The sequence below is a fragment of the Phyllobates terribilis genome, unplaced genomic scaffold (genome assembly GCF_046119375.1).
Source record: "Phyllobates terribilis strain yellow unplaced genomic scaffold, ASM4611937v1 Scaffold_649__1_contigs__length_881610, whole genome shotgun sequence".
NCBI lineage: Eukaryota > Metazoa > Chordata > Amphibia > Anura > Dendrobatidae > Phyllobates > Phyllobates terribilis.
The window spans coordinates 425,661-443,048 of record NW_027363409.1 but is presented as its reverse complement, the minus strand read 5'-3'; positions in this window follow the sequence as shown (position 1 = coordinate 443,048).

Sequence of the window (17,388 nt, the reverse complement as noted above, 5' to 3'; positions counted from 1 at the left end):
GTATCACACAGGAGGGGATTAGATACACAGCATAGGATTAGATACACAGCTCAGCACACAGTATCACACAGAAGAGGATTAGATACATGGCTCAGCAGACATTATCACACAGGAGAGGATTAGATACATGGCTCAGCAGACATTATCACACAGGAGAGGATTAGATACACAGCATAGGATTAGATACACAGCTCAGCAGACAGTATCACACAGGAGAGGATTAGATACACAGCTCAGCAGACAGTGTCACACAGGAGAGGATTAGAAACACAGCACAGCAGACAGTATCACACAGGAGAGGATTAGATACACAGCTCAGCAGACAGTATCACAGGATAAGATTATATACACTGCTCAGCAGACGGTATCACACAGGAGAGGATTAGATACACAGCTCAGCAGACAGTATCACACAGGAGAGGATTAGATACACAGCTCAGCAGACAGTATCACACAGGAGGGGATTAGATACACAGCTCAGCAGACAGTATCACAGGATAAGATTATATACACTGCTCAGCAGACGGTATCACACAGGAGAGGATTAGATACACAGCTCAACAGACAGTATCACACAGGAGAGGATTAGATACACAGCTCAGCAGACAGTATCACACAGGAGAAGATTAGATACACAGCTCAGCAGACAGTATCACACAGGAGAGGATTAGATACACAGCTCAGCAGACAGTATCACACAGGAGGGGATTAGATACACAGCCCAGCAGACAGTATCACACAGGATAAGATTAGATACACTGCTCAGCAGACAGAATCACACAGGAGAGGATTAGATACATAGCTCAGCAGACAGTATCACACATGAGAGGATTAGATACATAGCTCAGCAGACAGTATCACACATGAGAGGATTAGATAAACAGTTCATCAGACAGTATCACACACGAGAGGATTAGATACACAGCTCAGCAGACAGTATCACACAGGAGGGGATTAGATACACAGCTCAGCAGACAGTATCACACAGGAGAGGATTAGATACACAGCTCATCAGACAGTATCACACAGGAGAGGATTAGATACACAGCTCAGCAGACAGTATCGCACAGGAGTGGATTAGATACACGGCTCAGCAGACAGTATCACACAGGAGAGGATTAGATACACGGCTCAGCTGACAGTATCGCACAGGGCGGGATTAGATACACGGCTCAGCAGACAGTATCACACGCGATAGGATTAGATACACAGCTCAGCACACAGTATCACACAGGAGAGGATTAGATACACGGCTCAGCAGACAGTATCACACAGGAGAGGATTAGATACACGGCTCAGCAGACAGTATCACACAGGAGAGGATTAGATACACGGCTCAGCAGACAGTATCACACAGGAGAGGATTAGATACATGGCTCAGCAGACATTATCACACAGGAGAGGATTAGATACACAGCATAGGATTAGATACACAGCTCAGCAGACAGTATCACACAGGAGAGGATTAGATACACAGCTCAGCAGACAGTATCACACAGGAGAGGATTAGATAAACAGTTCATCAGACAGTATCACACACGAGAGGATTAGATACACAGCTCAGCAGACAGTATCACACAGCATAGGATTAGATACACAGCTCAGCAGACAGTATCGCACAGGAGTGGATTAGATACATGGCTCAGCTGACAGTATCGCACAGGGCGGGATTAGATACACGGCTCAGCAGACAGTATCACACACGATATGATTAGATACACAGTTCATCAGACAGTATCACACAGGAGAGGATTAGATACACAGCTCATCAGACAGTATCACACAGGAGAGGATTAGATACACAGCTCATCAGACAGTATCACACAGGAGAGGATTAGATACACAGCTCAGCAGACAGTATCACAATGGATAGGATTAGATACATGGCTCAGCAGACAGTATCACACAGGAGAGGATTAGATACACAGCTCATCAGACAGTATCACACAGGAGAGGATTAGATACACAGCTCATCAGACAGTATCACACAGGAGAGGATTAGATACACAGCTCAGCAGACAGTATCACACAGAATAGGATTAGATACACGGCTCAGCAGACAGCATCACACAGGAGAGGATTAGATACACAGCTCAGCACACAGTATCACACAGGATAGGATTAGATACATGGCTCAGCAGACAGTATCACACAGGAGGGGATTAGATACACAGCTCAGCAGACAGTATAACACCGTATAAGATTAGATACACTGCTCAGCAGACAGTATCACACAGCATAGGATTAGATACACGGCTCAGCAGACAGTATCACACAGGAGAGGATTAGATACACCGCTCAGCAGACAGTATCACACAGGAGAGGATTAGATACACGGCTCAGCAGACAGTATCACACAGGAGAGGATTAGATACACCGCTCAGCAGACAGTATCACACGGGATAGGATTAGATACACCGCTCAGCAGAGATTATCACACAGGGGAGGATTAGATACACCACTCAGCAGACAGTATTACACAGGAGAGGATTAGATACACGGCTCAACACTCAGTATCACACAGGATAGGATTAGATACACATCTCAGCAGACAGTATTACACAGGAGAGGATTAGAGATACAGCTCAGCAGAGAGTATCACACAGGGCGGGATTAGATACACAGCTCAGCAGACAGTATTACACAGGATAGGATTAGATACACATCTCAGCAGACAGTATTACACAGGAAAGGATTAGATACACAGCATAGGATTAGATACACAGTTCAGCAGACAGTATCACACAGCATAGGATTAGATACACAGCTCAGCAGACAGTATTACACAGGAGAGGATTAGATACACAGCATAGGATTAGATACACAGCTCAGCACACAGTATCACACAGAAGAGGATTAGATACATGGCTCAGCAGACAGCATCACACAGGAGAGGATTAGATACATCTCTCAGCAGACATGATCACACAGGAGAGGATTAGATACACAGCATAGGATTAGATACACAGCTCAGCAGACAGTATCGCACAGCATAGGATTAGATACACAGCTCAGCAGACAGTATCACACAGGAGATGATTAGATACACGGCTCAGCAGACAGTATCACACAGGAGGGGATTAGATACACAGCATAGGATTAGATACACAGCTCAGCACACAGTATCACACAGAAGAGGATTAGATACATGGCTCAGCAGACATTATCACACAGGAGAGGATTAGATACATGGCTCAGCAGACATTATCACACAGGAGAGGATTAGATACACAGCATAGGATTAGATACACAGCTCAGCAGACAGTATCACACAGGAGAGGATTAGATACACAGCTCAGCAGACAGTATCACAGGATAAGATTATATACACTGCTCAGCAGACGGTATCACACAGGAGAGGATTAGATACACAGCTCAGCAGACAGTATCACACAGGAGAGGATTAGATACACAGCTCAGCAGACAGTATCACACAGGAGAGGATTAGATACACAGCTCAGCAGATGGTATCACACAGGAGAGGATTAGATACACGGCTCAGCAGACGGTATCACACAGGAGAGGATTAGAAACACAGCACAGCAGACAGTATCACACAGGAGAGGATTAGATACACAGCTCAGCAGACAGTATCACAGGATAAGATTATATACACTGCTCAGCAGACGGTATCACACAGGAGAGGATTAGATACACAGCTCAGCAGACAGTATCACACAGGAGAGGATTAGATACACAGCTCAGCAGACAGTATCACACAGGAGGGGATTAGATACACAGCTCAGCAGACAGTATCACAGGATAAGATTATATACACTGCTCAGCAGACGGTATCACACAGGAGAGGATTAGATACACAGCTCAACAGACAGTATCACACAGGAGAGGATTAGATACACAGCTCAGCAGACAGTATCACACAGGAGAAGATTAGATACACAGCTCAGCAGACAGTATCACACAGGAGAGGATTAGATACACAGCTCAGCAGACAGTATCACACAGGAGGGGATTAGATACACAGCCCAGCAGACAGTATCACACAGGATAAGATTAGATACACTGCTCAGCAGACAGAATCACACAGGAGAGGATTAGATACATAGCTCAGCAGACAGTATCACACATGAGAGGATTAGATACATAGCTCAGCAGACAGTATCACACATGAGAGGATTAGATAAACAGTTCATCAGACAGTATCACACACGAGAGGATTAGATACACAGCTCAGCAGACAGTATCACACAGGAGGGGATTAGATACACAGCTCAGCAGACAGTATCACACAGGAGAGGATTAGATACACAGCTCATCAGACAGTATCACACAGGAGAGGATTAGATACACAGCTCAGCAGACAGTATCTCACAGGAGTGGATTAGATACACGGCTCAGCAGACAGTATCACACAGGAGAGGATTAGATACACGGCTCAGCTGACAGTATCGCACAGGGCGGGATTAGATACACGGTTCAGCAGACAGTATCACACGCGATAGGATTAGATACACAGCTCAGCACACAGTATCACACAGGAGAGGATTAGATACACGGCTCAGCAGACAGTATCACACAGGAGAGGATTAGATACACAGCTCAGCAGACAGTATCACACAGGAGAGGATTAGATACACGGCTCAGCAGACAGTATCACACAGGAGAGGATTAGATACATGGCTCAGCAGACATTATCACACAGGAGAGGATTAGATACACAGCATAGGATTAGATACACAGCTCAGCAGACAGTATCACACAGGAGAGGATTAGATACACAGCTCAGCAGACAGTATCACACAGGAGAGGATTAGATAAACAGTTCATCAGACAGTATCACACACGAGAGGATTAGATACACAGCTCAGCAGACAGTATCACACAGCATAGGATTAGATACACAGCTCAGCAGACAGTATCGCACAGGAGTGGATTAGATACATGGCTCAGCTGACAGTATCGCACAGGGCGGGATTAGATACACGGCTCAGCAGACAGTATCACACACGATAGGATTAGATACACAGTTCATCAGACAGTATCACACAGGAGAGGATTAGATACACAGCTCATCAGACAGTATCACACAGGAGAGGATTAGATACACAGCTCATCAGACAGTATCACACAGGAGAGGATTAGATACACAGCTCAGCAGACAGTATCACAATGGATAGGATTAGATACATGGCTCAGCAGACAGTATCACACAGGAGAGGATTAGATACACAGCTCATCAGACAGTATCACACAGGAGAGGATTAGATACACAGCTCATCAGACAGTATCACACAGGAGAGGATTAGATACACAGCTCAGCAGACAGTATCACAATGGATAGGATTAGATACATGGCTCAGCAGACAGTATCACACAGAATAGGATTAGATACACGGCTCAGCAGACAGCATCACACAGGAGAGGATTAGATACACAGCTCAGCACACAGTATCACACAGGATAGGATTAGATACATGGCTCAGCAGACAGTATCACACAGGAGAGGATTAGATACACAGCTCAGCAGACAGTATCACACAGGAGAGGATTAGATACATTGCTCAGCAGACAGTATCACACAGTAGAGGATTAGATACACAGCTCAGCAGACAGTATCACACAGGAGAAGATTAGATACACGGCTCAGCAGACGGTATCACACAGGAGAGGATTAGATACACAGCTCAGCAGACAGTACCACACAGGAGAAGATTAGATACACGGCTCAGCAGACGGTATCACACAGGAGAGGATTAGATACACAGCTCAGCAGACAGTATCACACAGGAGAGGATTAGATACATAGCTCAGCAGACTGTATCACACAGGAGAGGATTAGATACACAGCTCAGCAGACAGTATTACACTGGAGAGGATTAGATAAACAGCATAGGATTAGATACACAGCTCAGCAGACAGTATCACACAGGAGAGGATTAGATACACAGCTCAGCAGACAGTATCACACAGGACAGGATTAGATACATAGCTCAGCAGACAGTATCACACAGGAGAGGATTAGATACACTGCTCAACAGACAGTATCACACAGGACAGGATTAGATACATAGCTCAGCAGACAGTATCACACAGAATTGGATTAGATACACTGCTCAACAGACAGTATCACACAGGACAGGATTAGATACATAGCTCAACAGACGGTATCACACATGAGAGGATTAGATACACTGCTCTGCAGACAGTATCACACAGGAGAGGATTAGATACACAGCTCAGCACACAGTATCACACAGGAGAGGATTAGATACACGGCTCTGCAGACAGTATCACACAGGAGAGGATTAGATACACGGCTCAGCAGACAGTATCACACTGGGGAGGATTAGATACACGGCTCAGCAGATAGTATCACACTGGGGAGGATTAGATACACGGCTCAGCAGATAGTATCACACTGGGGAGGATTAGATACACGGCTCAGTAGATAGTATCACACTGGGGAGGATTAGATACACAGCTCAGCAGACAGTATCGCACAGGAGAGGATTAGATACACGGCTCTGCAGACAGTATCACACAGGATAGGATTAGATACACGGCTCAGCAGATAGTATCACACTGGGGAGGATTAGATACACAGCTCAGCAGACAGTATCACACAGTAGAGGATTAGATACCTGGCTCAGCAGACAGTATCACACAGGAGAGGATTAGATACACAGCTCAGCAGACAGTATCACACAGGAGAGGATTAGATACACAGCTCAGCAGACAGTATCACACAGGAGAGGATTAGATACACGGCTCAGCAGACAGTATCACACAGTATAAGATTACATACACTGCTCAGCAGAGAGTATCACACAGGAGAGGATTAGATACACAGCTCAGCAGACAGTATCACACAGTAAAAGATTAGATACACGGCTCAGCAGACAGTATCACACAGGAGAGGATTAGATATACAGCTCAGCAGACAATATCACACAGGAGAGGCTTAGATACACAGCTCAGCAGACAGTATCACACAGGATAAGATTAGATACACTGCTCAGCAGACAGTATCACACAGGAGAGGATTAGATACACAGCTCAGCAGACAGCGTCACACAGGAGAAGATTAGTTACACGGCTCAGCAGACAGTATCACACAGTAAAAGATTAGATACACGGCTCAGCAGACAGTATCACACAGTAAAAGATTAGATACACTGCTCAGCAGACAGTATCACACAGCATAGGATTAGATACACAGCTCAGCAGACAGTATCACACAGTATAAGATTAGATACACTGCTCAGCAGACAGTATCACACAGGAGAGGATTAGATACACGGCTCAGCAGACAGTATCACACAGTATAAGATTAGATACACAGCTCAGCAGACAGTATCACACAGTATAAGATTAGATACACAGCTCAGCAGACAGTATCGCACAGGAGAGGATTAGATACACGGCTCTGCAGACAGTATCACACAGGAGAGGATTAGAAACACAGCTCAGCAGACAGTATCACACAGGGCAGGATTAGAAACACAGCTCAGCAGATAGTATCACACTGGGGAGGATTAGATACACAGCTCAGCAGACAGTATCACACAGGAGAGGATTAGATACTTGGCTCAGCAGACAGTATCACACAGGAGAGGATTAGATACACAGCTCAGCAGATAGTATCACACTGGGGAGGATTAGATACACAGCTCAGCAGACAGTATCACACAGGAGAGGATTAGATACTTGGCTCAGCAGACAGTATCACACAGTAGAGGATTAGATACACTGCTCTGCAGATAGTATCACACAGGAGGGGATTAGATACACAGCTCAGCAGACAGTATAACACCGTATAAGATTAGATACACTGCTCAGCAGACAGTATCACACAGCATAGGATTAGATACACCGCTCAGCAGACAGTATCACACAGGATAGGATTAGATAAACCGCTCAGCAGACAGTATCACACAGGGGAGGATTAGATACACCACTCAGCAGACAGTATTACACAGGAGAGGATTAGATACACCGCTTAGCAGACAGTATCACACAGGATAGGATTAGATACACGGCTCAGGAGGCAGTATCACACAGGAGAGGATTAGATACACCGCTCAGCAGACAGTATCACACAGGATAGGATTAGATACACATCTCAGCAGACAGTATCACACAGGATAGGATTAGATACACATCTCAGCAGACAGTATTACACAGGAGAGGATTAGATACACAGCATAGGATTAGATACACAGCTCAGCAGACAGTATCACACAGCATAGGATTAGATACACAGCTCAGCAGACAGTATCACACAGGAGAGGATTAGATACACAGCTCAGCAGACAGTATCACACAGGAGAGGATTAGATACACAGCTCAGCAGACAGTATCACACAGGATAGGATTAGATACACAGCTCAGCAGACAGTATCACACAGGAGAGGATTAGATACACAGCTCAGCAGACAGTATCACACAGGAGGGGATTAGATACACAGCTCAGCAGACAGTATCACACAGGATAAGATTAGATACACTGCTCAGCAGACGGTATCACACAGCATAGGATTAGATACACAGCTCAGCAGACAGTATCACACAGGGTAGGATTAGATACACGGCTCAGCAGACATTATCACACAGGAGAGGATTAGATACACAGCATAGGATTAGATACACAGCTCAGCAGACAGTATCACACAGGAGAGGATTAGATACACAGCTCAGCAGACAGTGTCACACAGGAGAGGATTAGATACACAGCTCAGCAGACAGTATCACACAGGAGGGGATTAGATACACAGCTCAGCAGACAGTATCACACAGGAGGGGATTAGATACACAGCTCAGCAGACAGTATCACACAGGATAAGATTAGATACACTGCTCAGCAGACGGTATCACACAGCATAGGATTAGATACACAGCTCAGCACACAGTATCTCACAGGAGAAGATTAGATACACAGCTCAGCAGACAGTATCACACAGGAGAAGATTAGATACACAGCTCAGCAGACAGTATCACACAGGAGAGGATTAGATACACAGCTCAGCAGACAGTATCACACAGGATAAGATTAGATACACTGCTCAGCAGACGGTATCACACAGCATAGGATTAGATACACAGCTCAGCACACAGTATCTCACAGGAGAAGATTAGATACACGGCTCAGCAGACAGTATCACACAGGAGAAGATTAGATACACAGCTCAGCAGACAGTATCACACAGGAGAGGATTAGATACACAGCTCAGCAGACAGTATCACACAGGAGAGGATTAGATACACAGCTCAGCAGACAGTATCACACAGGAGAAGATTAGATACACAGCTCAGCAGACAGTATCACACAGGAGAGGATTAGATACACAGCTCAGCAGACAGTATCACACAGGAGGGGATTAGATACACAGCTCAGCAGACAGTATCACACAGGATAAGATTAGATACATAGCTCAGCAGACGGTATCACACATGAGAGGATTAGATACACAGCTCAGCACACAGTATCTCACAGGAGAAGATTAGATACACGGCTCAGCAGACAGTATCTCACAGGAGAGAATTAGATACATGACTCAGAAGACAGTATCACACAGGAGAGGATTAGATACACGGCTCAGCAGACAGTATCACACAGGAGAGGATTAGATACACAGCTCAGCAGACAGTATTGCAGAGGATAGGATTAGATACACAGCTCAGCAGACGGTATCACACAGGACAGAATTAGATACACAGCTCAGCAGACAGTATTGCAGAGGATAGGATTAGATACACCGCTCAGCAGACGGTATCACACAGAATAGGATTAGATACACAGCTCAGCAGACAGTATCACACAGGATAGGATTAGATAAACTGCTCATCAGACAGTATCACACAGGAGAGGATTAGATACACAGCTCAGCAGACAGTATCACACAGGGTAGGATTAGATACATTGCTCAGCAGACAGTATCACACAGTAGAGGATTAGATACACGGCTCAGCAGACAGTATCACACAGGATAGGATTAGATACACAGCTCAGCAGACAGTATCACACAGGACAGCATTAGATACACAGCTCAGCAGACAGTATTGCAGAGGATAGGATTAGATACACAGCTCAGCAGACAGTATCACACAGGATAGGTTTAGATACACAGCTCAGAAGACAGTATCACACAGGAGAGGATTAGATACACTGCTCAGCAGACGGTATCACACAGAATAGGATTAGATACACAGCTCAGCAGACAGTATCACACAGGAGAGGATTAGATACACGGCTCAGCAGACAGTATCACACAGGATAGGATTAGATACACAGCTCAGCAGACAGTATCACACAGGACAGCATTAGATACACAGCTCAGCAGACGGTATCACACAGGACAGGATTAGATACACAGCTCAGCAGACAGTATCACACAGGATAGGATTCTATACACTACTCAGCAGACGGTATCACACAGAAGAGGATTAGATACACAGCTCAGCACACAGTATCTCACAGGATTGGATTAGATACACTGCTCAACAGACAGTATCACACAGGACAGGATTAGATGCATAGCTCAGCAGACGGTATCACACATGAGAGGATTAGATACACAGCTCAGCAGACAATATCACACAGGAGAGGATTAGATACACAGCTCAGCAGACAGTATCACCCAGGAGAGGATTAGAAACAGCTCAGCAGACAGTATCACACAGGATAGGATTAGATACACAGCTCAGCAGATGGTATCACACAGGAGAAGATTAGATACACAGCTCAGCAGACAGTATCACACAGGGTAGGATTAGAGATACAGCTCAGCAGACACTATCACACAGGAGAGGATTAGATACACAGCTCAGCAGACAGTATCACACAGGAGAGGATTAGATACACAGCTCAGCAGACAGTATCACACAGGATAGGATTAGATACACAGCTCAGCAGACAGTATCACACAGGAGAAGATTAGATACACAGCTCAGCAGACAGTATCACACAGGGTAGGATTAGATGCACAGCTCAGCAGACAGTATCACACAGGAGTGGATAAGATACACAGCTCAGCAGACAGTATCACACAGCATAGGATTAGTTACACGGCTCAGCAAACAGTATCACACAGTAAAAGATTAGATACACTGCTCAGCAGACAGTATCACACAGCATAGGATTAGATACACAGCTCAGCAGACAGTATCACACAGGAGACGATAAGATACACGGCTCTGCAGACAGTATCGCACAGGAGAGGATTAGATACACGGCTCTGCAGACAGTATCACACTGGGGAGGATTAGATACACAGCTCAGCAGACAGTATCACACAGGACAGGATTAGATAAATTGCTCAGCAGACAGTATCACACAGGAGAGGATTAGATACACAGCTCAGCAGACAGCATCACACAGGAGAGGATTAGATACATGACTCAGCAGACAGTATCACACAGGAGAGGATTAGATACACAGCTCAGCAGACAGTATCACACAGGAGAGGATTAGATACACAGCTCAGCAGACAGTATGACACAGGAGGGGATTAGATACACGGCTCAGCAGACAGTATCACACGGGAGTGGATTAGATACACGGCTCAGCAGACAGTATCGCACAGGGCGGGATTAGATACACGGCTCAGCAGGCAGTATCACGCAAGATAGGATTAGATACACAGTTCATCAGACAGTATCACTCAGGAGATGATTAGATACACAGCTCAGCAGACAGTATCACACATTAGAGGATTAGATACACAGCTCAGCAGACAGTATCACACAGGAGAGGATTGGATACACAGCTCAGCAGACAGTATCACACAGGAGAGGATTAGATACACAGCTCAGCAGATGGTATCACACAGGAGAGAATTGGATACACAGCTCAGCAGACGGTATCACACAGGAGAGGATTAGATACACGGCTCAGCAGAGAGTATCACACAGGAGAGGATTAGATACACAGCTCAGCAGACAGTATCACACAGGAGAGGATTGGATACACAGCTCAGCAGACAGTATCACACAGGAGAGGATTAGATACACAGCTCAGCAGACAGTATCGCACAGGAGAGGATTAGATACACGGCTCAGCAGACAGTATCACACAGGAGAGGATTAGATACACAGCTCAGCAGACAGTATCACACAGGAGAGGATTAGATACACAGCTCAGCAGACAGTACCACACAGGAGAAGATTAGATACACGGCTCAGCAGACGGTATCACACAGGAGAGGATTAGATACACAGCTCAGCAGACAGTATCACACAGGAGAGGATTAGATACATAGCTCAGCAGACGGTATCACACAGGAGAGGATTAGAGATACAGTTCAGCAGAGAGTATCACACAGGAGAGGATTAGATACACAGCTCAGCAGACAGTATTACACAGGAGAGGATTAGATAAACAGCATAGGATTAGATACACAGCTCAGCAGACAGTATCACACAGGAGAGGATTAGATACATAGCTCAGCAGACAGTATCACACAGGAGAGGATTAGATACACTGCTCAACAGACAGTATCACACAGGACAGGATTAGATACATAGCTCAGCAGACAGTATCACACAGGATTGGATTAGATACACTGCTCAACAGACAGTATCACACAGGACAGGATTAGATACATAGCTCAGCAGACAGTATCACACAGGATTGGATTAGATACACTGCTCAACAGACATTATCACACAGGACAGGATTAGATACATAGCTCAGCAGACGGTATCACACATGAGAGGATTAGATACACTGCTCTGCAGACAATATCACACAGCATAGGATTAGATACACAGCTCAGCAGACAGTATCACACAGTATAAGATTAGATACACAGCTCAGCAGACAGTATCACACAGCATAGGATTAGATACACAGCTCAGCAGACAGTATCACACAGGAGAGGATTAGATACACAGCTCAGCAGACAGTATCACACAGGAGAGAATTAGATACACAGCTCAGCAGACAGTATCACACAGGAGAGGATTAGATACACAGCTCAGCAGACAGTATCACACAGGAGAGGATTAGATACACAGCTCAGCACACAGTATCACACAGGAGAGGATTAGATACACAGCTCAGCAGACAGTATCACACAGGAGAGGATTAGATACACAGCTCAGCAGACAATATCACACAGGAGAGGATTAGATACACAGCTCAGCAGACAGTATCACACAGTAAAAGACTAGATACACTGCTCAGCAGACAGTATCACACAGCATAGGATTAGATACACAGCTCAGCAGACAGTATCACACAGTATAAGATTAGATACACGGCTCAGCAGACAGTATCACACAGGATAGGATTAGATACACGGCTCAGCAGATAGTATCACACTGGGGAGGATTAGATACACAGCTCAGCAGACAGTATCACACAGGAGAGGATTAGATACTTGGCTCAGCAGACAGTATCACACAGGAGAGGATTAGATACACAGCTCAGCAGACAGTATCACACAGGAGAGGATTAGATACAAAGCTCAGCAGACAGTATCACACAGGAGAGGATTAGATACACAGCTCAGCAGACAGTATCACACAGTAAAAGATTAGATACACGGCTCAGTAGACAGTATCACACAGGAGAGGATTAGATATACAGCTCAGCAGACAATATCACACAGGAGAGGATTAGATACACAGCTCAGCAGACAGTATCACACAGGAGAGGATTAGATACACGGCTCAGCAGACAGTATCATACAGGAGAGGATTAGATACACAGCTCAGCAGACAGTGTCACACAGGAGAAGATTAGTTACACGGCTCAGCAGACAGTATCACACAGTAAAAGATTAGATACACGGCTCAGCAGACAGTATCACACAGTAAAATATTAGATACACTGCTCAGCAGACAGTATCACACAGCATAGGATTAGATACACAGCTCAGCAGACAGTATCACACAGTATAAGATTAGATACACTGCTCAGCAGACAGTATCACACAGGAGAGGATTAGATACACAGCTCAGCAGACAGTATCACACAGGAGAGGATTAGATACACGGCTCTGCAGACAGTATCACCCAGGATAGGATTAGATACACGGCTCAGCAGATAGTATCACACTGGGGAGGATTAGATACACAGCTCAGCAGACAGTATCACACAGGAGAGGATTAGATACACGGCTCTGCAGACAGTATCACACAGGATAGGATTAGATACACGGCTCAGCAGATAGTATCACACTGGGGAGGATTAGATACACGGCTCAGCAGATAGTATCACACTGGGGAGTATTAGATACACAGCTCAGCAGACAGTATCGCACAGGAGAGGATTAGATACACAGCTCAGCAGACAGTATAGCACAGGAGAGGATTAGATACACGGCTCAGCAGATAGTATCACACTGGGGAGGATTAGATACACAGCTCAGCAGACAGTATCACACAGGAGAGGATTAGATACTCGGCTCTGCAGACAGTATCACACAGGATAGGATTAGATACACGGCTCAGCAGATAGTATCACACTGGGGAGGATTAGATACACAGCTCAGCAGACAGTATCACACAGTAGAGGATTAGATACTTGGCTCAGCAGACAGTATCACACAGGAGAGGATTAGATACACAGCTCAGCAGACAATATCACACAGGAGAGGATTAGATACACAGCTCAGCAGACAGTGTCACACAGGAGAAGATTAGTTACACGGCTTAGCAGACAGTATCACACAGTAAAAGATTAGATACACGGCTCAGCAGACAGTATCACACAGGAGAGGATTAGATATACAGCTCAGCAGACAATATCACACAGGAGAGGCTTAGATACACAGCTCAGCAGACAGTATCACACAGGATAAGATTAGATACACTGCTCAGCAGACAGTATCACACAGGAGAGGATTAGATACACAGCTCTGCAGACAGTATCGCACAGGAGAGGATTAGATACACGGCTCTGCAGACAGTATCACACAGGATAGGATTAGATACACGGCTCAGCAGATAGTATCACACTGGGGAGGATTAGATACACAGCTCAGCAGACAGTATCACACAGGAGAGGATTAGATACTTGGCTCAGCAGACAGTATCACACAGTAGAGGATTAGATACACTGCTCTGCAGATAGTATCACACAGGAGGGGATTAGATACACAGCTCAGCAGACAGTATAACACCGTATAAGATTAGATACACTGCTCAGCAGACAGTATCACACAGCATAGGATTAGATACACGGCTCAGCAGACAGTATCACACAGGAGAGGATTAGATACATAGCTCATCAGACATTATCACACAGGGGAGGATTAGATACACCACTCAGCAGACAGTATTACACAGGAGAGGATTAGATACACGGCTCAACAGTCAGTATCACACAGGATAGGATTAGATACACATCTCAGCAGACAGTATTACACAGGAGAGGATTAGAGATACAGCTCAGCAGAGAGTATCACACAGGGTGGGATTAGATACACAGCTCAGCAGACAGTATTACACAGGATAGGATTAGATACACATCTCAGCAGACAGTATTACACAGGAAAGGATTAGATACACAGCATAGGATTAGATACACAGTTCAGCAGACAGTATCACACAGCATAGGATTAGATACACAGCTCAGCAGACAGTATTACACAGGAGAGGATTAGATACACAGCATAGGATTAGATACACAGCTCAGCACACAGTATCACACAGAAGAGGATTAGATACATGGCTCAGCAGACAGCATCACACAGGAGAGGATTAGATACATGGCTCAGCAGACATGATCACACAGGAGAGGATTAGATACACAGCATAGGATTAGATACACAGCTCAGCAGACAGTATCACACAGCATAGGATTAGATACACAGCTCAGCAGACAGTGTCACACAGTAAAAGATTAGATACACGGCTCAGCAGACAGTATCACACAGTAAAAGATTAGATACACTGCTCAGCAGACAGTATCACACAGCATAGGATTAGATACACAGCTCAGCAGACAGTATCACACAGTATAAGATTAGATACACTGCTCAGCAGACAGTATCACACAGGAGAGGATTAGATACACAGCTCTGCAGACAGTATCGCACAGGAGAGGATTAGATACACGGCTCTGCAGACAGTATCACACAGGATAGGATTAGATACACGGCTCAGCAGATAGTATCACACTGGGGAGGATTAGATACACAGCTCAGCAGACAGTATCACACAGGAGAGGATTAGATACTTGGCTCAGCAGACAGTATCACACAGTAGAGGATTAGATACACTGCTCTGCAGATAGTATCACACTGGGGAGGATTAGATACACGGCTCAGCAGATAGTATCACACTGGGGAGTATTAGATACACAGCTCAGCAGACAGTATCGCACAGGAGAGGATTAGATACACAGCTCAGCAGACAGTATAGCACAGGAGAGGATTAGATACACGGCTCAGCAGATAGTATCACACTGGGGAGGATTAGATACACAGCTCAGCAGACAGTATCACACAGGAGAGGATTAGATACTCGGCTCTGCAGACAGTATCACACAGGATAGGATTAGATACACGGCTCAGCAGATAGTATCACACTGGGGAGGATTAGATACACAGCTCAGCAGACAGTATCACACAGTAGAGGATTAGATACTTGGCTCAGCAGACAGTATCACACAGGAGAGGATTAGATACACAGCTCAGCAGACAATATCACACAGGAGAGGATTAGATACACAGCTCAGCAGACAGTGTCACACAGGAGAAGATTAGTTACACGGCTTAGCAGACAGTATCACACAGTAAAAGATTAGATACACGGCTCAGCAGACAGTATCACACAGGAGAGGATTAGATATACAGCTCAGCAGACAATATCACACAGGAGAGGCTTAGATACACAGCTCAGCAGACAGTATCACACAGGATAAGATTAGATACACTGCTCAGCAGACAGTATCACACAGGAGAGGATTAGATACACAGCTCAGCAGACAGTATCACACAGGAGAGGATTAGATACAAAGCTCAGCAGACAGTATCACACAGGATAAGATTAGATACACTGCTCAGCAGACAGTATCACACAGGATAAGATTAGATACACTGCTCAGCAGACAGTATCACACAGGAGAGGATTAGATACACGGCTCTGCAGACAGTATCACACAGGATAGGATTAGATACACGGCTCAGCAGATAGTATCACACTGGGGAGGATTAGATACACAGCTCAGCAGACAGTATCACACAGGAGAGGATTAGATACTTGGCTCAGCAGACAGTATCACACAGTAGAGGATTAGATACACTGCTCTGCAGATAGTATCACACAGGAGGGGATTAGATACACAGCTCAGCAGACAGTATAACACCGTATAAGATTAGATACACTGCTCAGCAGACAGTATCACACAGCATAGGATTAGATACACGGCTCAGCAGACAGTATCACACAGGAGAGGATTAGATACATAGCTCATCAGAC